At 50.3% G+C, this 12,146-nt stretch overlaps 1 protein-coding gene across 1 annotated transcript in view; it reads left to right on the top strand.

Moving 5' to 3' along the window:
• The first annotated feature begins 2,645 nt into the window (after positions 1–2,645).
• Positions 2,646–12,146, top strand: part of CDH11 (cadherin 11) — an 83,829-nt gene continuing 74,328 nt past the window's right edge. The window contains exons 1-2 of the mRNA XM_071440184.1: positions 2,646–3,079; positions 3,383–3,525. The gene's annotated coding sequence lies outside the window, so the exon portion shown is untranslated. The remainder of the gene's footprint in view (positions 3,080–3,382; positions 3,526–12,146) is intronic.

Here is a 12,146-nt window from a genome sequence, read left to right as displayed (position 1 = left end):
GAAGGTGGGGAGTCACAAAAGGCAGAAATGGGGAGTGGCAAATCCACTTTTCCCTGTCTCCATGTGTGCTGGGAATATCAAGGTGTGGCCTGGGCAGGCTGTGAACTCACAAACACTGGCAGAAATCCGTAGGAAAGCTCTGCAGCCACTCCAGGCTGCCGTTCCTCCCTGCCCACGCCTCCTTTGTGTGAGCTGCTGTCATTCCCTGTGCAATGCTCTCCTGGAAAGATGGCATGGCATGGTGGTTTGGAGCTGCTGGAATGGGAACTGCAGTGGCTGAAGGGAATATTCCAAATGTCGCCATTTATCAGCATCATGGGATGATTTCGGTTTGTGCACTTCTTCTTTTTTGTGCCCAACAGAAAAAACAGGTCCTGCCTCTTCTCCTCCAGCTGGCAGATGGCTGTAGGTAGGATTTTAGTGAGGAGGTTGTCTTTGGGATACAGAGAGGCATATCCAGCTAAAGGCCTGTCCCAGTCCGAGGGACTGTTTATTGACATTGACTGGACTTTTTCTACAGACAGCCTCTTAGAGATTCAATTTTAAAATGGTTTAAGATAGGTGAAATTAATTCCACAGTGGTTATTCAGGTAATCAGCCTTGGGACTTAGCCAGAGGTACAAATACAGATTCCAGCAGGAGTTTTCCTTCAATTTTGTTTGCAGATAAGGACCATCCATCCATAGATCCTATGGGAAGATGAACAAATGAGAAAAATAATAGTAGAATCTGATTAGTTTATGCTGAGACTTCAATGCAGAAGGAAGGGAAGATACGAGGCTCTCTCCAGATCAGATGTTACTGCACTCATTTGTTAACGTGCGTCCTTGAATGGAATTAATGAAACCTTTCATTATAGATCAATATGCTCTTTGACTAGAGAATATTATGGGTACCTATTGTATATGCTTAATTAGATTGAAATTGCTTTCACATTTCCTTTATATTCAAAAAATCTGATCTCAGCAGTTTAAAAAAGGGAATTACAGAAGTCATCCCCTCTGCCATGTGCTGGAATCAGCAAGAGAAGGGGAAAAGGGAAAAGCTCCTCCGCCAGCTCTCAGGTCTCAGCTTGGTGTCAGTTATGGAAGAGCTCACTTGGACTGCCCTGTGCCCATGACAAAACCAAATGGTAATTCTTTACCATCACCAGGAGATTGACTGGTGTCCATTGAAGGCAACATGTTTGGACTGGGTCTATAAAATCAATTTGGGGACATACTTGTATTTTCTGTCCAAAACCAATTTCTTGACAAGACTGTTGTCAAATTAATGCGCACCACCCTCCTTCCTCATCCACATCTCCCTAAAGACATTCTCAAACAATCCTTTGCATGTTTCATTTCTTGATGGCCTTTTATTGCTCCTTGAATTCTCTCTCAAAACCCAGTCTTAGAATGTGTTATCTTAGTCCCATAGCCCTATTCCTACAAAAATAAAGCCCTTAGACCTTCAGTACTATTCACTCTGCTGTGCTGTTACCTCGTGCTTTCAGCTCAATCCCTGGGGTGTTTCTGTGTTTGCTCAGGGCTGTCCCAACCGGGGCCCTTGTTTCTCACCCTCATGGCCCCTGGGGCTGTGTCCGTGCTCCAGCCTCATCCTCCATGCTCATGCACACCCAGGCCTGTCCCTGGGCCTTTCTGAGCTCAAATGGCAACTCTCAACCATGCTCTGAAGCACTTTGTGTCCTTAATTCTCCAATCCCTGCTCTGCAGCCAGAAGGCTCTTGCTGCTTGCCCCAGGCTTCCATGGGCTGGGTTGGGGTTATTTACCCTGGAGAAAAGGAGGCTTCCTCTCCTTAGAGCTCTCTACAATTCCCTGACAGGAGGCCGTGGCCTTTCAAGTAACAAGAAATGGGACAAGGGAAAATGGCCTCAGGCTGCACCAAGGGAGGTTTAGATCGGCTATTAGAGAAAATTTCTTCACTGAAAGGTTTGTCCAGGGAAGTGGTGACTCAAAGACTTGCAGATGTGGCACTTGGGGACAGGGTTTAGTGGTAGATTTGGCAGTGGTGGGAGAGCAGTTGGACTTGATGATCTTACAGGGCTTTTCCAACCTAAACAATTTTATGACTTAGTGTTCCACTGTGCTACGTTCAGTGTCCCTCAGCCTCCTAAGGATGCATTGTTTATCAGCTTTCCTCCTTTCAAATTCTTTGTTTGTACAGTGGCAGCTTTTCTGCCAATTTTTTTTCCCCCTTTTGCCTGGAGTTATTGGCAGAGCTAATTAACCACAGAATATAAAAGCCTTGTTCTCCATGGCCGGGTGGTGCTGTGCCAGAGCAGAACCACTGCTGCCTTGGGGAACGAAGAGAGGGATGGGCTGCCTGAGGATGGGCAGAATGTCTTCACAAAGAGGTACCAGGTTTATTCCAGCAGTGAATGCAGCTCTCATCCTGGAGGAGCCACGTGTTGCATCCTTCCTTGCCCTGCTCCACAGCCGCATGGGTGGCACGGGCTGTGCTCACAGGCTGGCACGGGTGGGGCACGCTGGATGCTCGTGGATCAGAGGGGATTTGCAAGCTCACCTGTGCCAGTGTGGGCGTGGGGGGAGGGCTGTGAGCTGCCTGTGGGTGTGGATGGGTGCACGGGCTCGGGGTGCTGCTCCCTGCGAGCTCAGCCACACCCGGGAATCACTGCAGGTGAGGAGAACGGGGAGTGGGAGAGGGGCAGCCATGGGGCAGGCCTGGTTGAGAAGGGTCCCCCCTCCAGATCCAGGCTTGGCCTCAGCCTCTGGCTGTGAGCTGTAGGAGACCAAGATTTTTCCACATGCAGAAATGCTTGAGGAACTTTTTTTTTGTCTTTTTTTTTTTTTTTGGTCTTTTTTTTATTCCTGGACAAATGTCTTCTCCTGACAGGAAACATGACTGGATTGAGTATAAAATGCTGGCGCTGTCCCTGCCCACCCGAGCCCCGTGTCCGCGTCCCCACACGCGGAGCTCCGGCGGCCGGGGGTGGCCCTGGGCAGCGCGCAGAGAGGCGACAGCGAGGGGACACAGGGACAGGGCAGCAGCCGCGGCATGGGCGGGGGTCCCCGGCCCCCCGCAGCCCTGCCCGTGGGTGCCCGCGTGACCGAGAGGGTGCGGAACGGCCCGTGGGGAGGGGACACCCTCGGGGGCAGGGACGGGCTGCCCTGGGCTCCTTCCCCGCTGCTCGGCGCCTCCAGCCCCCGCCGGTCCCCGCGGGCAGCAGCGGAGCGGGGCCCTGCGGGAGGGCAGGGCCGGGGGCTGCGCTCCCCCTGGGCTGGGGGAAGGGACAGGAAAATCGAGACGAAGCAACAGCCTCCAGCTTTTCCCTTCCTCTAATCTTGCTTCACTCCCCTTGCTCCCTCTCCCTCCCTCTCCCCTTTCCCCTCCCTCCCTCTTTCTAATTCCTGCCACTAGCTCGGAGCCTCATTCAGCAGCCGCTGCCGCTGGAGTGTAATAGGCTGAAGATGCTGCCGAGCTCGCTCCGCGGCCACTTGTGAATGGGACTTGCCCGGTGTCCCCGCTCCGCAGGCGGCCGAGGGACGCGGCCAGCCCCGCAGGTGAGCGGGGGAGCGGCGGGGGCAGAGCGGGGAGCGGGGCAGCCCCGCCGGGGAAGGCACCGCGCGGGGAAGGGCAGGGAAGCGGCGGGGCTGAGCGTGTGGGCAGCTCGGAAAGGAACGGAACGGAACGGAACGGGGGGATGGATGCTCCGGGCCCCCGAAGTTGGCGGCGCCGGGCAGGTGTGCGGAGCCGAGCGGGGCCGGGCGCGGTGCGGGCGCTGCGGCGGCCGCGGGGCCCCGGGGCGCGCTCGGCTCTCCGGAGGGAGAAGGAAAACGCTCTGGCAGACGCTGCTTTATTTCTTTTTTTTTTTCCTCCCTTCAGTTCTTGCTCGGGGGCGGGGAGGGGGAGGGAGAGCGTTTGGACGTTTTAAAATGTTCCTCCGGAGAAGCAGATGCCGAAAGCCCCGAACTGAAATTTTTTTACTTGCGCCGTAGCTCCCAGGCACGAAATGGATATGCAGGAATTAGGAGTGCATAAAATGAAGGATATTCTAGCCAGAATGAAAAAGGCAAAGACTTTGATTTATACCCTTTCTCTCCTCCCCCCCCCCCCTTTATTTATTTATTGAATTATTTTGCTGGCTTTCAAATGCATTACTATTCACAAGGTACCAAAATGGTATCTGTCTCTAACACGGGCTAGTCCAAAAAGCATTAGACTCCTGGGTGATGCATGCATAAGCACATCCCCAAGGAAGGTAAAATAGATCAGGCTGCGGGTCCCCATAAATACCATTAAGTTCAGAATAAAAGTGCTTCCTGTGCAGCCCTTCGGGAGCACATATAGCAGTCTGACATCATGATACAAGTGCCTTCACCTCCTATAGAAGTCCCCCTTTATTGTCTACTTTTTAAATATTCATTTGGTGAGGAGAGAACCAGTATATGCTGGGAGAGCTTCTTTGTACCGCTGCTACAGAGTGGCTGTGTAACACAGTATTTACCTACCCAGATATCTGTGACAAAGGAACCTCTTTAGCAAATGAGGTCACTAATTCAGAAATTGGCCCTTTATGAGGAGAATGCTCACTTCTTTTTCACGTTCCAATTACTAGCAAGTCTCTAGGAAAGACTTTCTTCCTGTTGATTTGTGATGGTGATACGATAAGGTTTTCACAGACTCCGTGCCTCTCTATGAAGAAATTCAATGTTTTGAATTATTTAATAATGGAACTGTTGAATAAGAGAGGCAGTGCGGGCTCAGGGGCAGGGAAGCACGCATTCAGGCGCTGCTGCATGTCCGTCTCCTTCCCCCCCTTGCTCTTCCGTCTGCCTCGGTGTTTCCAAAGTCTGTGTGGTTCTCTAGGTAAATACTTTGTTCTCCTTTTCCACGCTGGCTAAGGAATCCCAATGAATAAATTGCCTTTCAGTGCAGGAGTCCTGCAATAATTAACGTGACATCAGCCTCAGCCAGGTCTGTCCGCCGAGGTTTGGAACACAAATCGATGCTTGTGCTCGGTCCTTGGGCTGGCTTTATAGACAGAGATGTGTGAGTCCATGGCAGGGGAACTGCAGATGTTTGCTCGGGAGCAGCAGATCCCTGGCAGGGCTGCACGGTTCCCGTGGCCAGGAGAGGGGCAGGGAGAGCAGGGGAAATGGGGAGCAGGAGGTCTGGTCTGAGCTTCGTGCCTCAACACACCAGGCGTTCTTGGAGCAGGTTTCTGAGTCTAGAAAAGTCTGCGCTCTAGAAAACAGAAGTTCCTGGCTGCAATTCAAAAGCAGTTCTCCTGCCTCTTGCAGACGAACAAAATAAAGTTACAGGACTAAGAACAAGATATTCAGTAAAGGAATTGGAAATCCTTTAGGAAAATTTTACCTAAAGGACATCTTTCTTTGGCATGCTCTTGTTCTTAGGCCCTGAAATAGGATTTTTTTTTTCACCTCAGCCTTGCACATCAGAGAATGAGCATGGACAGACAATGCTATTTATAGGTTTCTCCACATCAGCTTTAACTTTACTACAATTGTAAGTGTTGCCTGTCCAAAGAAATCAGTAGGAACTAGATTACTTCATTAGCAGAAATGCTGCTACGATAGGGCATGCCAGGGGATAAGTCATTGCAATTTATCAGCAGCAGTTTCAGAGGAAAATATGTATAGAAATGGTTGATTGAGAGATAGGGCAGCTAAATTAATCTTTCTTCTGCATAAAAATATGGAGAAAATGCAAAGATTGGAGTGATTTCTGTGATTTATCTGATAAAATGATTTAAAGTGTATAATGTGATTTCAGCTTCAATTAATATGCAATTCTGACAACATCTGACATATTTAATTTAGTGTAAGAAACATATGTGAAGTTCAGAGTTACAGTAGACTGAGACTAGCATTCTTATTTTCTGCAACTGCCCTAACATAACAGCATAACTTGACAAACAAATCTTTGAGTGATGAGAATTCCATAATAGAAGCTATTTGTATCTCAGACATCAAAGAAATTTCAGATAATCTCACACCTAAAATTGGCATATCTTCTTTTTGGTGAACCCCCTAACTGAATTTTGAAGCCATTTTGTGAGCTGGATGTTTAGCAAAATATCTTCAGTGTGTGAGAAGCAGACGTCTCATCTGGAATCAATTAATTTGAAACAGTTTAGCAACATACTTCCTGGACTTTGTGTGTGCGTCTGAGTTTTTCTACCAGCATTTTAAGCTAAAATCTCTGTACAATTTCCTATGCTATAACCATTTTAATGTTTTTAATAGCACTTCAGCTTTCATTGTTTCTTTGTTGGGACCAATCCAAGGCCAGGGGACAGAAATGACATGGTGGCCATTGATTTAAATGGAGATTGGGTCGGGGGCTTTGTCTGGGTGAACTAAGAGGACTTTATGGTCATTTTATGCCATCTGTATCTCTGTACATCTCTGTACGTTATCTCTTACCCGTCGAGGAGCACTGTACCCCTCTGCTTTGATACATGCTGGACATCGAGTAAAACCCTTTTATAGTATTTTAGGAGCAAATGTGGCGGCCCCTACGTGTCGGGTTTTGACGCTGAGGACTCCGACCGTGAGGGGTCCGCGATCCCCGCGCAGGGAGGGCTCGGATCGCTCCGGCCGCTCCGCGGGCGGGCGCCAGGGGGCAGTGCTGCGCCTTCCGAGCCGCTCCGAGCCGGGATGGACCCTCCGCGTGTGCCCGGGGCTGCTCCCGCACCGGGAATGTCCCGCGGGATGCGGGGCCGGACCCTCCGCGTGTGCCCGGGGCTGCTCCCGCACCGGGAATGTCCCGCGGGATGCGGGGATGGACCCTCCGTGTGTGCCCGGGGCTGTGCCTGCTTCTGCTCCCGCACCGGGAATGTCCCGCGGGATGCGGGGCCGGACCCTCCGTGTGTTCCCGGTTCTGTTCCCGGTTCTGTTCCCGGGGCTGTTCCCGGTTCTGTTCCCGGTTCTGCTCCCGCACCGGGAATATCCCGCGGGATGCGGGGCCGGACCCTCCGCGTGTTCCCGGTTCTGTTCCCGGTTCTGTTCCCGCACCAGGAATGTCCCGCGGGATGCGGGGATGGACCCTCCGCGTGTGCCCGGGGCTGCTCCCGCACCGGGGATGTCCCGCGGGATGCGGGGCCGGACTCTCCGCGTGTTCCCGGTTCTGTTCCCGCACCGGGAATGTCCCGCGAGATGCGGGGCCGGACTCTCCGCGTGTTCCCGGTTCTGTTCCCGCACCGGGAATGTCCCGCGAGATGCGGGGCCGGACCCTCCGCGTGTTCCCGGTTCTGTTCCCGGTTCTGTTCCCGGTTCTGTTCCCGCACCGGGAATGTCCTGCGGGATGCGGGGCCGGACCCTCCGTGTGTTCCCGGTTCTGTTCCCGCACCGGGAATGTCCTGCGGGATGCGGGGCCGGACCCTCCGTGTGTTCCCGGTTCTGTTCCCGCACCGGGAGCGTCCCGCGGGATGCGGGGATGGACCCTCTGCGTGTGCCCGGGGCTGTTCCCGGTTCTGTTCCCGCACCGGGAGCGTCCCGCGGGGTCATGGCCGCGCTCCCCGGGCTTTCACAGCTCTCCAGCCGCTGACCGCCTCAGCTGCGGCCGCGCGGCCCCGTCTTGGCTCTGGCGGAGGAGTTTTGGGATGCTGGAAGTGCCGCTTGTCGGCAGACAAGCTGACTCTACAGCTGGAGGCGGGACGTGGAATACGAGCGCGGGCCCCTCTCGGGAGGGTTTTTGCTGCTCTCTCGTCCCTTTTCAAAGGCAGGGTCGGTTCATACCATGTCAAGAGTTCAAAAGTGGAAAAAATGGTACAGCAAAACAAGATGTATTTCTTTTAGAGATGTTATCAGGTTTGAGAGATCTTATAAAGAAATCCTTGATAGGAGAAAAAATAATAATAAAAAAAAAGACATATTAAGCCAAATTGGACTAGTTTTATCATTCACATCCAGGTCAGTGGAGCTTACAGCTGAAGGCCTGAGAAAAGCAAATTGGTCCAAATCATTTCCATATATCCTCCAGCACCCAGATGTTACTACCCACAGAATCACAGAATGGTTTGGGTTGAAAGGGTCATTAAAGCTCATTTCCTTCTACCCCCTGCCATAGGGAGGGACACCTTACACTGTCCCAGGCTGCTCCAAAACCCATCCATGCTGGATGTTAACCAGCAGGGACATACATTATCATATAGATTTGGAATGGTTGCAGGCATGGAAAGAGGCTTATTCCAGCTGCCTTCTTCTGATGCTCTTCTAAACGTCCCCTTTGGGTTGTTCCTACAAACTGGACCTTTGATTTGACTCAGACCAACTACATTGCTTTGTGGAAGAAGGATATACCATAAATACCCGTACAGAACTCTACAAAATCGCAGGACATCCACTAGATGCAGCCAGAGAAGTTCATTAATGCACCTAATCCAAATTCTTGCCTACAACAAAGCCAGGCAGTGCCATGATAGCTGTACAGCTTTCTGTCAGTGGCCTGAGAGAGACTATTAATTAAGAATTATCTTGGAGAAACAACCCTTGGTGAGAGCATCAGTGGCTCCTGCACAGGAGGGCACATTTCCTGTCAGGAGCCCTCTCAGTGCCCGTCCTCTGTGCTGCAGGGCCGGGAACAGCCCTTCAGCTGCTCCTTGTGCTCAGGCTGGCAGGGAAACTTCAGCTGCCAGTGCTGCTCAAGGCCCTCCCGGGAACATCCCGCACGGCAGGGACAGCAGCAGCGGGGACAGGGACAGGAGCAGGGACAGCAGAGGGGACAGGGACAGCAGCAGGCACAGCAACGGGGATAGGGACAGGAGCAGGGACAGGGACAGCAGCAGCGGGGACAGTAACAGGGACAGCAGCCGGGACAGCAGCAGCAGCAGTGGGGACAGCAGCAGGGACAGGGACAGCAGCAGCGGGGACAGTAACAGGGACAGCAGCAGGGACAGCAGTGGGGACAGGGACAGCAGCAGCAGGGACAGCAGCAAGGACAGGGACAGCAGCAGGGACAGGGACAGCAGCAGGGACAGCAGCAGCAGCAGTGGGGACAGCAGCAGGGACAGCAGCAGCAGCAGGGACAGGGACAGCAGCAGCAGGGACAGCAGCAGGGACAGCAGCAGCAGCAGTGGGGACAGCAGCAGCAGCAGGGACAGGGACAGCAGCAGGGACAGGGACAGCAGCAGCAGGGACAGGGACAGCAGCAGCAGGGACAGCAGCAGCAGGGACAGAAACAGCAGCAGCAGGGACAGGGACAGCAGCAGGGACAGGAACAGCAGCAGCAGGGACAGCAGCAGGGACAGCAGCAGCAGGGACAGCAGCAGCAGGGACAGGGACAGCAGCAGGGACAGGGACAGCAGCGGTGCCTCCCTGGCCAGCAGGAATTCAGGCGGGCGTGTGGAGCTCAGCCGTGCCGCTGAGCAGAGCCCGGGCCACGGTGACATTCGGGCTCTTCCCTCACGGCTGGGGTGCGGCGGTGCCTCCCAGGCATCCCCGTCCCACCGAGCTCTGCTGGCTCCACCAGCCATAACTGAGCTCCTCGGTTTTGAAGTGCTGGCTTAAGCGAATTCTAAGGAGGTTTTGTGTGTGTGGTTGGTTGTTTTTTCCCTCCAAAGTTTGGCAATGAGTGAGAGCCCTCTCCCTTCTGAATCAGCAAGAGTTCATCAGAATTCTTAATTGGAATGCAATGGCAGGCAGAGTTGGAGTAGTAGAAATCAATGTAAATGGATTAAAAGAAAAGGACCAAGTTACCGAATGTAAAACAGGAGCCATGATTTTCCAGAGTGATTGGTGAGCAGTGCAGCAAGAGGTTTCCAAATACAATTCATTATTATAATGATGTGTAATTGTTCATCAACAGGTAGACTATAGCCACATTATAGATACACTAACAGAAATTATGGAGCATGATAATGCAGACAAAATGGACAGGACTTTGATATATGAATATCAGCTGTAGGAAATGCCTGTCTTAGACAGTAATTGGTAATTGCAATTAAGGTTTGATTCAATGGTGTTGGTGCAGCCTGACACTGTCGCCCTGAGCCCTGGGTGATACTGTGAGGACACCAGCCCATGCTGGGAAATATTGAAGAGATGAGCAGGAGGAATTTTATTCAAAAACCCTTGAAAACAGAGTTTTTGTGTTTGGGAGCTGCAGAGCACTGAGCGTTTAACTCCCCTGTCTTTGTATGGTGCACCTGGTGCAGGTTTTTGTGCCCTATGAGCAAGCTCAGCTTGGCTCAGCCTGGCTGGGTCAGGTTTGTCCCTGGATCCTGTCCTCCAAACCCAGAGGAGCAGTAAATCAGTGCTGTGCCCTCTCACAGCCTGCTCCCTCCCACGTGAGCCCCTAATCACAGTCTGTGCTAGCCTGGGAAGCCAAATCCCATTGAAGGGCTGCTGCTTCTGCCCCACATCTTAGTGCTCCTCCTTTTACAAGAGATATTCCAAGGGAGAGAGTCACGCTTAAGGTTAAACTGCTGCCATATAAACTCTGGTTCAACATAATTTTGATCCCAGTGAGGTTGCTGATATATACTTTTAAATAAAATCAAACTTCAGAAACACATTAATTGGTCTCAGTGGTTAAGTTAAATAGTTAAATACATGCATACATATCATTCTGCCAAGGCTAAGTCATTAGTTCAGTGGAAAGCAGAAATGATGGCTCTATTGGAATCAGGAGACTAAACCCTATTTCCATTAATGCTAACTGTTTTATTAATACATGCATGTGTCAGCATTAAGTAATAAATTTAAATGGTCTGCCCCTTCTTGATTTAAAGTAATTATCTCACTGATCTTGGCTGCTGAGTGAATAACTCTTGTTACTCCTTTCATCTTTTATAAACTAAGGTTTATTGGTTTTTGGTTTTGGTGGGTTTTTTTGTTTGGTTTGGTAGGAAAACAAAAGAAATAGAGTGTGTGCAAAGTTGGCTGGCATTTGAACCATTTATAGAGGAAAACTTTGATGGAAGCAACAGGTAAAAATTGCAACCTTCATATTGCTCAAGGAAAATGCTATTCAAAAAGTTTATCCCTAATTTTTTGACACAGTTTAATTTGATAAAGAGAGTCCTGAGGCAAATACAGGACTTTGAATGGCATTTGGAAATTAAGAAATGTCTCATTAGAATAGAAAACAGTTTTAATGTTGGATTCAATCTCACCCTCCTCAGAGCAGTGCTCCCTTCAGAGACCTGACCACACACTGGTGCAGTTAAGGATTTCTCAGCATCACTCAGCTCATGGCAGATCATTCAAGACAAGGTTTTAGTGCATTTCTTGCTTTCAGGGCTCTTCCTGTTCAGGCAGGAATGGCTGTGAGCTGTTTTCCAGGAAGGAGCAATATTTGAGCAGCTGAATGCTGCCAGGTTAATTCAGCACTGATCAAACCCCTCCGTTCCATATTGCATGAGCCACAGGGATCAGCAGCTTGGTGGAACTGAGAATCACTCCAACATTTATCCAGTGCACACAGAGAACAGACTTTTTTATGATAATTGCTCCTTCCTATTCCCTTTCAGGATATTTTTCTTGCAATTGAAATTCCAGAGATCTTCGATATTTCACATTAGTGAAAAGTCACTGTTCATTCACAGTTTCAAACCCAATTTCTCCAGACGTAAGAGGTTCCAAAATTTTGAAAAGCAGCTGAATAATTTTACTTGGGGCTCTGATTCAAATAGAAAATTTTGTCCAGTGCTGATTGTTGCCTTTTTATTTGTTACTGTTCCAATTATAGCTGGTATAGCTGGGAGAATATGGCTGATTAGTATGCATTTCAGTTCTTTTTAGCACGGTGGCAATTTCCATAGCATTTCTCTTTCTACAGCAAGAAGAAAACAGAGCAGGCAGTGGCATTTGCATGCAAACAATTTGTCATTTACATACAAAAGGGCTGATTAGGTAGCAATACAAGTGGCTGTAGGTCAGACAGCCTGTAGGTCATAATTGCTTTTTCTGTCCTTAAAATTATGAATTTTGTAATATTTATATGAAAAAATTATAGTAATAAATTCATTATGTTCATGTTTCAAGTACTGAGTTACAAATCCTCTTGGAGATCTCTAGTTTTCCGTGGTGCTTTGGCTACAGCCCTGTAAGTGACACTGGTTTTAGCTGATCCCTTACTCGGTGCTTCCCAACCCAGTGCTGCAGGTCACAGCCACTGGCCGGGACACACAAAGCTGATTTGGAGCATTCACAGCTAA

Source organism: Agelaius tricolor, unplaced genomic scaffold, assembly GCF_023055355.1.
Source record: "Agelaius tricolor isolate 1412-34295 unplaced genomic scaffold, bAgeTri1.0.p SCAF_15, whole genome shotgun sequence".
Lineage (NCBI taxonomy): Eukaryota > Metazoa > Chordata > Aves > Passeriformes > Icteridae > Agelaius > Agelaius tricolor.
Note: the sequence above shows the minus strand (reverse complement) of the source record. Positions and strands in the feature narration are given on the sequence as shown.